At 36.3% G+C, this 13,293-nt stretch overlaps 1 protein-coding gene and 1 pseudogene across 1 annotated transcript in view; one reads left to right on the forward strand and one right to left on the reverse strand.

Annotated features, from left to right (window-relative positions):
* The window catches only part of INTS6 (integrator complex subunit 6), a 98,874-nt gene that overhangs the window by 42,793 nt on the left and 42,788 nt on the right, over window positions 1-13,293 (reverse strand). The window lies entirely within an intron of this gene.
* Window positions 1,690-2,085, forward strand: LOC142460861 (small nuclear ribonucleoprotein E-like; annotated as a pseudogene).

Below are 13,293 nucleotides of genomic sequence, written 5' to 3' on the forward strand. Positions count from 1 at the left end.
CAGTTCAGAAACTCCAAGCCCTTGCTGCTATTACCAAATCTTGCCCTACGCTAACTGAGGAACCACTTTTACACTTGGGAAGCAGAACTACAAAACTGCAGATCAATTTCTAAGTTCACAGAAACTTCAAAGCAATAGTGGCACAGGGTTTCAATTAATGCAGCTATTGTGGGAGGGGAAAAGGAGATGGGAAACCATCTTGAGAATATAGTAGCTAACAGGTACTGCTTGTTATTGGAAGTATAAGGGACAAGAGATTCCATCATTTATATAAACTTAAGTTGATCTAAAAATAGAATTAAAAGATAAAGTAATTTTCTACAATCTTTTGAACCCTTATATATGTATGTACGCATTCATGCATATATATAATATATGCCATATACATAAATTGTTGTCAGGTACCTAAGAGTGAGTTCTCACATCAGAACAAAGTGTCCTGTTATTATGCCAATCTAACACTCATTGCTGGGTTTGAGCCCATTGTTACCACCACTGTATCAACCGATCTCTCCCTGATTATCTTCCTCTTCATCACTGACCCGCTACTTTACACAAGCACGATGTTATTCTCCAGCAACTGGTCTCTTCTGATAACAGATCCTACGTATGTGGAAGAAAATCTCACCATCCTTCCTTCTAAGAAATGTTCTGTATTTCTTCTGAGATAGATGTGCTCATTCTTCTGGTAGTTCATGAATAGTCAATATTCTTTACCAACACCATTAATTCAAGTGCATCAATTCTTCTGTGATCTTTTATATTCACTGTCCAACTTCCATATACATATGAAGCAAATGAAAATACCATGGCTTTGGGTAAGCATACCCTAGTCCTCAAGTGAAATCTTTGCTTTTTAATACTTTTAAAAAGCTCTTTTATAGCAGGTTTGCTCAGTGCAGTATGTTCTTTAAAAAACACCCGTTTTTACATTGTGAATTAGGTGGTGCAGTCTGTTCTTTGATTTCCTAAGGTCATTGATTATGGATACAATGAAATCTTTGATCCACACGCATACCCCTAACATGTTTCTATATGATACATACATTTGATATATATATATATACACATATATACATATATATGTGTATATATATACACACACACACACACACACACACACACAAAACCAATCATTTTCTGAAAGGAGCACTGGTGACCTAGTAGGTTAAGTGGTGGGTTCCTAATTCCAAGGTCAGAGTTTAAGTCTACTAGGCACACCATGGGAGAAAGATGAGGTTGTCTGCTATACTTAAGACTTAGTCTTGGGAACTCTAGGAGAAGTTCTACTCTGTCCTATGGGGTCGGAGTAGGAATTCACTTGTTGGCAGTGGGCTTGATTTCTGTGGATTACCATAGCATGATGATTACTGCAATGCAAGCAATATCCAAAGAAATAATTGATGTTTGAATGCTTATTGCTAAAGGTAGAATATACTTCAAGTAAAAAGAAAACCAGGAAGTAAGTAGATTTAAGCATTTTATATATATAGCTGTTTCATTTCATAAACTGTCTTCAAATTGTTACAGATTTTTATATTTATTTCCTTTTCCTTTATCACCCACTACCAAATAGTAGGTACTATGAGCTGACCTGCTAACCACAAGGTCGGCAATTCCAACCTATCAGTTACTCTCTGGGAAAAAGCTGAGGTTTTCTGCTCCTGTAAAGAATACTGAAAGCTGTATTCTGGAAGTTGCTTTTGGAGCGAACGTGTGGCTCAGCGTGGTCTCTCTGAGCTTCCACGATGGCGTACCGCGGCCAAGGCCAGAAAGTACAGAAGGTGATGGCGCAGCCCATCAACCTCATCTTCAGATACTTGCAAAATAGATCCCGGATTCAGGTGTGGCTTTATGAGCAAGTGAATATGCGGATAGAGGGCTGTATCATAGGCTTTGATGAGTAATGAACCTTGTATCAGATGATGCAGAAGAGATTCATTCTAAAACAAAGTCAAGAAAACAACTGGGATGGATCATGCTGAAAGGAGACAACATTACTCTGCTACAAAATGTGTCCACCTAGAACTGATCGTTGAAGTGAGAAGCTGAGGGCGAGAGCTCCCCAAGTCCCCTTTTTTTAAGTGTTCTTTGTTATGGATATAGTTCAAAAACATGGCTCATATTGTTCTCATTACCCTTAGCTTCTCACTCAACAACAATAAATGGCCTCTGTGGGACTGTTTAAAAAAAAAAAGAATACTGAAAGTACCGTAGACTACCAAAAGACAAATAGCTCTGTCGTGGAAGAAGTAGAGAGAGCTCCTTAAAGTCAAGGATGATGAGACTCTGTCTCACAGGACAGATCAGTCCCTGGAGAAAGATCTAACACTTGGTAAAGTGAAGGGGCAGCCAAAAAGAGAAAAGTCTCGATGGGAGGGACTGATACCATGGCTGCAGCAATGTGCTCCAACATAAGAGCAATTGTGAGGATGGCACAGGCCTGGGTGGTGCTTTGTTCTGTTGTACATAAGGTTGCTGTGAGTCAGAATCAACTTGACAGCACCAACAAGATCCCAGAGATCCACATTAGCAGGTCTACTGTCTCTTATAGAGTTGCTATTGGCCACAGTTAACCTGACAGCAGTGAGTATCACTACCACCTTCTCATCACCAAAAGGTGGTGGCAGTAGTGAATTCTCTACAAATAAAACAGAAAGGAATGATGCCAGGCAAGCAGGACATTAAACAGATAAAAAGCCTAAATAAAAAATATTCTTAGACAAGTTATTCCTCCAATTCTACAATTTACAGTTTAAATGCTAATAAGGTCTTAAAAATCACAAAGCATAGGGAAGGGGCAGGTTCTTTGTGAAAACATGAACTTTGTGAATCAAAGGAAATTGAAATTACATATAAATCAAGAAAAAATATAAAGCCACATATCAACAAAGTAGGCAGAAATTACAGGCATAATTTCTAAGTCATCAAAATGTAAAAACATATATTATGAATTCATGTAAAATGATGCCAATGATCCAACCATACAAATTAAATATTCTGTGAACTAGCGAGCAACAATACCAAGCAATATGACAAGGCTCTCCAGCAAATGGGAAGCATCCAGCACTCTTCACAGGTCTCCTAACTGGCTGATGCAATCGCTAGATGACTACCTGGTCAAGCTAAGCTGAGTGTACCCAAGGAATCAGCAGTGGCACCAAGGCACACATCCTAGAAAAAAATCTTATTTCAACAAGGATCATATAAAAGAGTATTATTGTTTCAAACAGAGAAAAACTTGTATCCCACCATCAAATCAATAAATATAACTACTGGATTTATTATATACCAGTTAAAAATGAATAAAAAACTCATCTGCCCAGTCTTTCCTAAGTTTGTCTTTTTCTTACAGACTTTGAAGACTAATATAATAATAGTTACGAGTGCTTTGTTTAATATAAGCCTATTTTCTTAGTGGTGTCTTTGATAAAAAGTGTTTGTTCACAATGTTGTTAATAGATGCCATCGAGTTAGTTCCCACTCATAGTGACCCTCTGAACTACATAACAAGTCAGCTCCCATTCCTAAGTCATCTTTACACTATGTTTGAGCCCAGTGTTGCAGCTACTTGGCCGATCCAGATCTCGATCTGTGCTGCTGCCACTCTACACTAGTCCATGGAGAAGAACATCACACTTGATAACCTTTCCTGGCAACATGTCTAAAAGTCCTTGAGAAAAAGTCTCACCATTCTTGCTTTTAAGAAGCATCCTGGCTGTATTTCTTCCAAGATAGAACTGTTTGTTCTTTTGGCAGTCCTTGGTCCTTTCAATATTCTTCTCTAGCACCAAAATTCAACTTGGTCCAACATCTCCAGTCTTCTTCATGTCTAACTTGCACCTACATATGAGGTGATTATTTTTACCATGACTTGGGTCAAGCATATCTTAGTTCTTAAAGTAATATCTCCTTGCCTTTCAACACTTTAAAGGTCTTTTGCATCAGATTTAATGCATCGTTTATCTCTCGATGGCTGCTTCCATGAGCACCGATTGTAGATCCAGCCAGATGAAGTCCTGGGCAACATTGATCTTTTGTCCATTTATCCTATTACCTCTTGGTACAGTTATGAGGATTCTGGTTTTCTTTACATTGAGTTGTACTAAAATCCTTAATCTTCATCAGTAAGTGCTTCAAGTTCTATCACCAAGAAAGGTTGTATCATCTGTACATCAAAAGTAAAGTTACTAATAAACGTTCCTCTAGTCCTAAGCCTTTGCATACTCAATAAAACACTAGTAAACATCTTTCTGGTACTCTCTTTCAGCCAAGATCTCTCTGACATCAGCAACGATATACCTTGTTCCATGTCCTCTGCAGAATCCAACCTGAACCTCAGGCAGTTGTCTAGCAATGTGATATTGGATATATTCAGCAAAATTTTACTTGCTGTGATATCAGTGATATTGTTCTGCAATTTGTGCAGTGTGTTGAGTCACATTGCTAATGAGGTGTCCAGGTAGCCATCGTTCAAATTCCAATACATGAGTAAGTGCTTCTAGTGCTTCTTGAGCTTGCTGAAACCATTCTATTAGTCTGGTCAATTCTAGAGCCTTGACTTTGAGCTAATGTCTTCAGTGTACTTGGACTTCTACCTTCGCTATTAATGGCTCTTGCTCATATGCCACCTCTTGTAATGGTAGAATACTGACTAGTTCTTTTTGGTACAAAGCTTCTATGTATACTTTCATCTTTTGATACTTCCTGAATTGTTGAATACTTTGCCCATAGAACTTTCATTCTTGCAACCTGAAGCTTGGATTTTTTTCTGGAATTCTTTCAGTTTAAGATACGCTGAGTGGATGTGTGTGTGTGTGTGTGTGTGTGTGAGAGAGAGAGAGAGAGAAAGAAAGAAAAAAAAAGATACGCTGTGTCCTTTCTTTTTGGTTTTCTAAGTCTTCGCACATTTCATTATAATATTTTGGTTTGTCTTCTCAAGCTGCCCTTTGAAATACTCTGTTCACAGCTCTTTGACTTCATCATTTCTTCTGTTTGCTTTAGCTACTCTATGACTAGCAAGTTTCAGAATCTCTTTTGGCATTATACCGATCTTTCTTTGGTATCTTTTTAATGACCGTTTGCTTCCTTCATGTATAATGCATTTGATGTCACGTCATAACTCATCAGGTCTTCCGTCAGTGTTCATTGTGTTAAATCTCTTCTGCAAACGATCCTAGTGGGAAATTCTCAGGTTGTATTTTGGCACTTGTGAACACTTTTTGTTATCCTTAGCTTCAACCTGAATTTACCTATGAACAAATGATGGTTTGTTCTACAGTTGGCCCCAACCCTGTTTTAGCTGCTATTATTGACCTTCTTCATCATTTCTTCCCACAGATGTTGTCATTTGAGTCCTGTGTATTCTATACCTGGAGAAGTTCATGTGGAGTTGCAGTTTGCATTACTAAAAACAGTAACTAAGAACAGACTAAAAAGGCAATAGGCTGTCCACTTCTGGGGAATTAGTCACACTGAAAACATGAACAACGGCTGAACTCTGTCCGAGAGTGCCAACAAATCAGCCCGTCAGGTTGGGAAGAACTAAAACTATGACGGAGGAAGAGCGCCTTCTTAAAGTACAGCGGACCACACAGTCTGGATGGAGTTGGCATTCGGGACCTTCATTTGCTGATGGAACACAATTCAAAATCAGGGGAAAAACAGCGGGATACAATTAAAAATAACTAGAACATAGAATGTACCAAGTGTGACTCTAGAGACCAGGACGTTGTCAAAAAAAGAAGTGGAATGCATAAAGATTGATATTCTAGGTGTTAGTGAGTTCAAGTGAACTAAGATTGGCCATTTTGAATCAGGCTTGAATGTGGTTTACTATGCCCTGAATAATAGATTCAATATGTGTCAATTCATTGTCAAAAAGTACATTTCAAGATCTATCTTTAATACAATGCAGTCCATTAATAGATTATAATTCAAATTTATCCACCAACCACTAAAGCTAGTGATGAAGAAATTCAAGAATTTCACCAATGTCTTCAGTCTGAAATTGATCATACAAGCAATCAAGATGTGTTGATAAATACTGCTGACTGGAAAGAAAGATGAAACAGGAGTTGGAAAATATAGCCTCACTGTAAGTACAAAACTAGAAATCTCATGATGGAATTTTACAAGACCAACAACTTCTTCATTGCAACTACCTTCTTTCTATAACACAAATGGCAACTTGATCATAATATACTTTATATTTTCATTCCTTTTGTATTTTTAAATATCATAGAAATACTGTTTTCTTCTAAAAGTGTCCTCCCACCGCCCAAATCATATAATCTATCCTGGACTTCAGACACAGGAAGTCATACGAAACACAAACAGGAAACAAACAAACAAAAACATCAATGACAAAACCTTAATTAGCAAGAAAATATAAAAAACATTTTAAGTGGATCAAGAGGGAGATCAAATATAAAGTCCTCTATTTTAACCTAACTACATTTCCCATTATCAACTTCATAGGATTCAACTAAAACCATGCAGAACCTGAAAATGGGTTTTGGGCTTCCCCTGCTATCCACAGTTTTCTGACAAGGTGGTGTTCCTAAGTTAAGCTCTAATGCCATTCTCTCCTTCAGATTTGAATGTTTTTTTATGATCCTTGGATCACTCAGGCTGGTGTGCCTTTCCATATGGACTTAATAAGCATCCTTACTTTGACATTTAAATGCACAATCTCTGACATACACCTGAAGTTGACTCTGGTATTATCTGTACAATAGGAGCAAAGATAATTTTTTCAAAAGTTATCTAAATGTCCTGACACCATTTACTGAAAAGACTACCCTTTCTACATTGCACTGAAATGTCACCTTTTCCTTCTACAGGTGACTATATATACATGAGGTTATATGTAGACTAATAAAAAGGTGTGTATGTTGGGGTGTGGGGGGTTGCACGGCAAGAGAAAAAGTGTTAAGTGCAGATTAGCACTGATATTCATTGTTAAAAGTAATCGATATTTACAATCATTCAAATTCATTATAAAGATTTTATATGGGATGAAGTAAAGGAAAGAAAATGATACTATTACTAATATGATAGAAATTTTTAGTTTGAGTTGGAATTCACTAAATGCAGTGAGACTCTTATCTAGAATACTAGACATAATTACCAAAGGTCAGCAAATTATAACAAATTATACAGTGACGTTTAGAATATTTAAAAATTTTAATATATCATGTGTCATCCAATAATACAATTAATAAGCACATATATTACTGATCTTTATTGTTTCGCTAAGATTATATTTCCAAGGTAAGTTTAAAATTTACTTGAAGACAATTGAGATTTTTCTATTAGTATAATCCAGTTATCAAGTGTATTATCTTAATAAAAATAGAAACTGAAATATAATTTTTTTGTTTTATTTTATTGGGGGCTCTTACAGGTCTTATAACAATCCATACGTCAGTTGTATCAAAGCACATTTGTACATATATTGCCATCATCATTTCAAAACTTTTTCTACTTGAACCCTTGGTATCAGCTCCTTTTTTTCCTCCATCTACCCCCCACCTTGATAAATTATAAATTATTATTTCCATATCTTAAACCAACTGCTGCCTCCCTTCCCCCATGATTTCCTGTTGTTCATTCCCCTGCGGGGTGGGGGGGTATACACTGAACATTTTTATCAGTTCCCTCTTTCTTCCCCCACCCTCACGGTAAAGCTACTCTCATTACAGATCCTGAGGGGGTTATCTGTCCTGCATTCTGTGTGTCAAGAACTATTATTTGTACCAGTGTAAGTGCTCCAGTCTAGCTATATTTGTAAAGTAGAACTGGGGTCATGATCGTGGAGGGGAGGAAGCATTAAAGGACTAGAGGATTGTTGTATGTTTCATTGTTTCTATACTGCACCCTGGCTGACTCATCCCTTCTGTGAGGGCATGTCCAATTGTCTACAGATCAGCTTCGGGTCTCCATTCCAGCTCCCCTTGTTTACATCTATATGATTGTTGACACCTTATGATCACACAGGCTGGTGGGGCTTCTTCCATGTGGAATTTGTTGCTTCCCTGCTAGATGGCCGCTTGTTTAATCTTCGAGCCTTTAAGACCCCCAGATGCTATGTCTCTTAATAGCCGTAATAGCACCATCAGCTTTCTTCACCACATTTGCTTGTGCATCCATTTTGTTTTTAGCAATCATGAAAGGAAGGTGAGCATCACAGAATGTTGGGTATTAGAAACAAAGTGTTCTTGCATTGAGGAAGTACTTGAGTAGAGGCCCAATGTGCGTCTGCTACCTTAATACTTAACATATAAGTATATGTACATAGACCTATAGCCCCATCGTTACATATTCACGTAGGTACAGAATAGCACTGATATTCATTGTTAAATATAAACAAGGTTTACAATAGAAGTATAATTCTATTTTTAATTTTTTCCATCTTTTCTTTAGGCATCTTAAAGTTTCCTTTCACTTTTCAGCCATTCCTGGACTCCTTATTTAAAAGTAAATACGTAAATTAAATTTGCCTATAGGTTTAAAAGAAATGGCAAGAGTGGCAAGATTAGGTTTTACCATTAGGCATGACCAAACTATGTACTAATAAAAATGCAATTTCCATTTTGCTTGTTTCATGCTGAATTATGGTTGAGACCCTAATTAGTTGCAACTTGGTAAAAACAGATGAGAATATCTATAGACTTATATTTTTATTTAGTTATTCAGTGTAAACAATTTCAGGGTTTATTAAGGACATACATAGCCAAATACACAAGATTTAACATCACTTTTTAAAAATATAAAAATTTACATGTATACATTCAACAATTTAAACTTCTTAGCAACCACCCCAACCCCTAACAGCTTACCCTACCAACACCTGCCACCAAGATGTTTCAGCTAGCTCTCTTTAAAATAAGCAATTATAGACTTCCACTGGTAGTCCATAGCCTTTGCAAATTGGGTGTTGACATTTAAGGTCGAATACCATTACCTCCTACAGATTTGGATTATAAACAATGATTATTCTATAATACTATATTATTTACAATCCTTGAATCATACAGGCTGGTGCATTTCTCCCATATACCTTATTGATATCTCATTTAGATGACTGTTTGTTTGAAGATAAGCCTTTAAGACCCCACACACTATTTTTTCTGATAGCTAAGCACCACTTTGTCTCTTTACCACACTTTGCTATAGCTCCCATATCGTCAGTGATCTTTTCCAGGGCCATGTCATAGGAACTAATTGTTCTTAGATTGGAGCTGGAATTAAGGGAGCCCAAAAGCCATTCAGGTATCTATGGTGTTATATATGTTTAGGTTAGAGAACATTATCAATCATTTCTCTGGGGTATAAGGCAACTCTATTGATAGTGTCAATAGTCACTACTACAGATTTTAAAATGCAGTTGAAAAGGAAATTATGCATAAAAACTTTTTACAAATCACAATACAGATTAAACTCTTTAGTGACTGGATACCACACAAACAGTGGGGGTTGGGAATGAGGCAAAACTTTCAATAATGTTCATCAACAAAGGCAGAACCATGCCTACCAGACCAATACTTTTCTTAATAAAGCAAGAGGGCCATTGTAGTAATAAGAATATGGTAGTCAAGCTTATCATTCATTGAGTACTCTTCAAGGAAAGAGACAGGAACCAGTCCAACAAGTGCTAGTTGTACATCCTTGGGACAGCACAGCCTTAAGACCAGGGGTTATGGGTGAGCCTGTGGTCAAGTGTAGTTCACTTAGTGAGTTTCTAGATCTAGTACTACAGGTAATAGCCTATGAGGGATGTTGTGCACCTCAAAAGCCAAATTCCATTTAGGGTTCCCCACATAGCTTAAGCCTCTCATGAATTCCCTCTGACCACACTCGAGGGTTGTGAATAACCACTCGAGGGTTGCTACCTGAGTGAGAGCATTATAAAGCTGATTATGATAGATATAGGTAAGTTAAAATGTACCATCTGAATTAAATTCCTTTTTGACCCATTTAAAGGTGGTTTCACTTTAAATGGAAAAAAGGGGGGGGGAGTGAAGGAGAAATACATGTTGATCAAGCTGCTGGTAACTCCCCTCCGACCATAGCCCAGGGACGAGAACAGGCTTGCTATCATGCAGAGCGCACAGGAAAGTGCATTATGGCAGATGTGGTTAGGTTAATACCTCTTTATTTGACATCCCTTTTGACCTATTTTAAAGCTGTTTTAGTTGTTAACAGTTACTTTCATTTCCAATTGAGGTTTTTCTTTGTTTTATTATATTATTGTTGCTGGACTTTGTTTTTCATGTTTTAGTCTGTATATGAAATTCAGGATAGGAAAATCAAGAGAGACAATAGCCGGATTATTGGTTTATTGGGGCTTGGCAGAGGAAGTTGGGCAGGAAATGGAGAGCTACTAACAATGAGTACAAGAAAGAAGAAAATATTCTAAAATTTTGATAATGATTATAGAACTCTTCTTGATATGGGTGGACTATTGAATTGTATGGTACATGCATTATGTACCAATAAAACTGTTTGAAAAGAAAATAAATAAGTTTTTCTTAAGCTATTATAAACTTAATGAGCCCTGGTAGTGCTGTTGGGTAACTGCTGGACTAGCAATCACAGTTGTCAGCAGGAACCCACCAGCAACTACCTGGAATAAAGATTAGCGTATGTGCTCCTGTAAAGAGTTACACTTTAAGAAACCCTCTATAAGGTCGCTATGAGTTAGAACAGTGTTTTGGTTTTTTATAGTCTAAGATTTTAGTCAATTCTCATATATCAGTTTGTTTTTGCTCTTTGCAGAATATGAAAATAAGTAAATAAAATAAAAGCCAAAGGTTTAAAAAATAAAGACTGGAGAAATTTACTTTTAACGTATCTTTAATTCAGGAATCCAGTCAATGTCTCTTAATATACAGTCTAACAGGCACTGCTTGATGATCTCCCTACAGCCCACCTTGAGTCAGGATTTATCTGTACCAAAGGTTTCCTCCCAAACTTAGGTGTTACGTCACTAGTTCTACTACTAAAGTAATTCAAATTATACATCCTTTAATCATAGTACTTCTGACTTTACATTTAATGACCTGGTCACTTGATTGCCCATCTTACTGTTTGGGAAAGGGTCAAAACAGGAATCTTGACTTTTTTCTGTGTACCCCTTCCCCAACCCCAGTAGTACTTGAAAAACTGGTTAAAATTAGGTTGACTACCAATCACAGTATAAGAGTATAAAACTTAAAAGGGATAGAGTAGGAGCTGCAATCACAATGCACAAGCACCTCTGAGTCCCTGGCTAACAAGCGAAAACAAATTCAAAGTTTCCATAGTAACATAATAATTATGGTTCATAGAACTAGGTAGTCTTATCAAAATGTAGGGTGAGTTATTTGCCCCATATAAGTATAGCTAGCTGTCTCCATTCTTTGTATGCGCTCATGCACCCAGGAATCAAAGACATAACGCCTACTTCTTAACTTTTATCACAAAATTTTTAAAACTAAACTATGAAATCCATTATTTACATAATATGTACCCCAAACACCAGATTTCCAACCTGATATTTCCTCATGATTACTCAAAGGCAGATCAAATTCCTTATCTTCACACTGAACTTATGTTCTTTTCTACCTACATCCACAAATGCCAAATTTCAGAGCAAGCTTTTTTGATTTAACTTTCTATCAACAACCTCCTTGTCCTAGTTACTATAAGGACTACTCTAACTGTGCCTAACTTGTCGATGAATACCCACTTTCACTCTGACCTCCCTTTCCTCCACTCCCTGTCGCACCCCCAACCACCAAATCAAACCCTCAATGGTTTCCTAGAGCTTTTATATTCATAACAACATTACTTACTATTACCTAAAAGGCCTCTGTGGTCAATCCCAAATTTTTTCCAGCCTCGGACTATGATTCCCCTTCACTGTTATACTCCAGTCACACCAGTCTTCTTTCACATCCTCATATACTCTTCTAGTAAAGATTCTTTGATTATGATAGTCTCTCTGACTCATAATCTTCCTTGTCATTTTTTGTATAATAAAATCCTATTCATTTCTTCAGATCTTAGCATGTAAATAGATCGAATGCCCTTGTAAGCTGCAATTTGTAATCTGTGTGATATTTTTCAGTGTCTTTATTTCCAAGCAGACCAATACGGATAGGGCTTATTTCTCACCATTTTATCCTCAATGCTTAGCACATTATCTGGTTCATAGAAGAAACAGTAATAATGACTTGAATAAATAGAATGAATGATAATAATATATTTGTGTAGCAGTATGCCAATGAATAATTACTGTTGTGTATAAGATGATCTAAAGACAGCCAAGACAAGTTACCAATTAATGTAATAGTTTAAGGAAATCACCAGTGATTGCTGGCAAATGAAATGAGTATAAGAATAAAACAGATAAAGAAAGCAAAAAGGACAAATACCAAAGACAATTGTGGAGGAAAAAAATATAGAATGTGGTATGTTCTAATGTCCTAATGCTTTTTCTACCTCTATTATGGCCATTATTCCGTATTGTTATATAATGATGCTATAAGGATAAGTTAGTGAAATATATAAAGTACAAATTTTAAAAATGAACTATAATGCTAATTTTCAAAAATGCACGCATGAGCACATATACTCAAAAGAGATTGTTTCCTAAAGATGTACAAAATGAGGAAAAATAATAGTTACGTTAAAAACCTTCAAGCCACCAAATAACAATCTTGTTGAGGCATTACTACTTAACTGCGAGTAATACTATAAAATGTATTCAAGTCAACAGTGATGGTCTCCTGCTTCTAAAAATACATTATCATTAATTCATATAATAATGTTATCTGAAATATTAATATGTATGACCTTTTTAAAATGTATAAATCTGGGAAATACTGTCTCTCTCCCTCCCTCCCTTTTAGTTTTAAAAAAATGTATAAATTTGGAAAATACTGTCTCTCTCCCTCCCCTTTAATTAGTTTCAGGACAACAAAGCACTCTCCTCTCTCAAATCTAATGTACATCAATAAATAAATGGTTACATAATATCAAGTTATTTAGAATCTAGCATAAAACATTTAGATTGGGTAGGTAAGTTCATTTATAGTACATTTGTTTTAAAAATACAATTAAAAAATTTCAAGATAGTCAAAAGAGTGCTCAAAACCTCAAGCACAGACGCTTCATTTAAATAAATTGGAGGGAAATGGGGAGCTACTAACAAGGAGTACAAGAAAGAAGATAATGTTCTAAAATTGATTGTGATAAGGATTGTACAAATCTTGATATGAATGCCTTGCGGAATTGTATATGTGG

The sequence above is a fragment of the Tenrec ecaudatus genome, chromosome 11 (genome assembly GCF_050624435.1).
Source record: "Tenrec ecaudatus isolate mTenEca1 chromosome 11, mTenEca1.hap1, whole genome shotgun sequence".
NCBI lineage: Eukaryota > Metazoa > Chordata > Mammalia > Afrosoricida > Tenrecidae > Tenrec > Tenrec ecaudatus.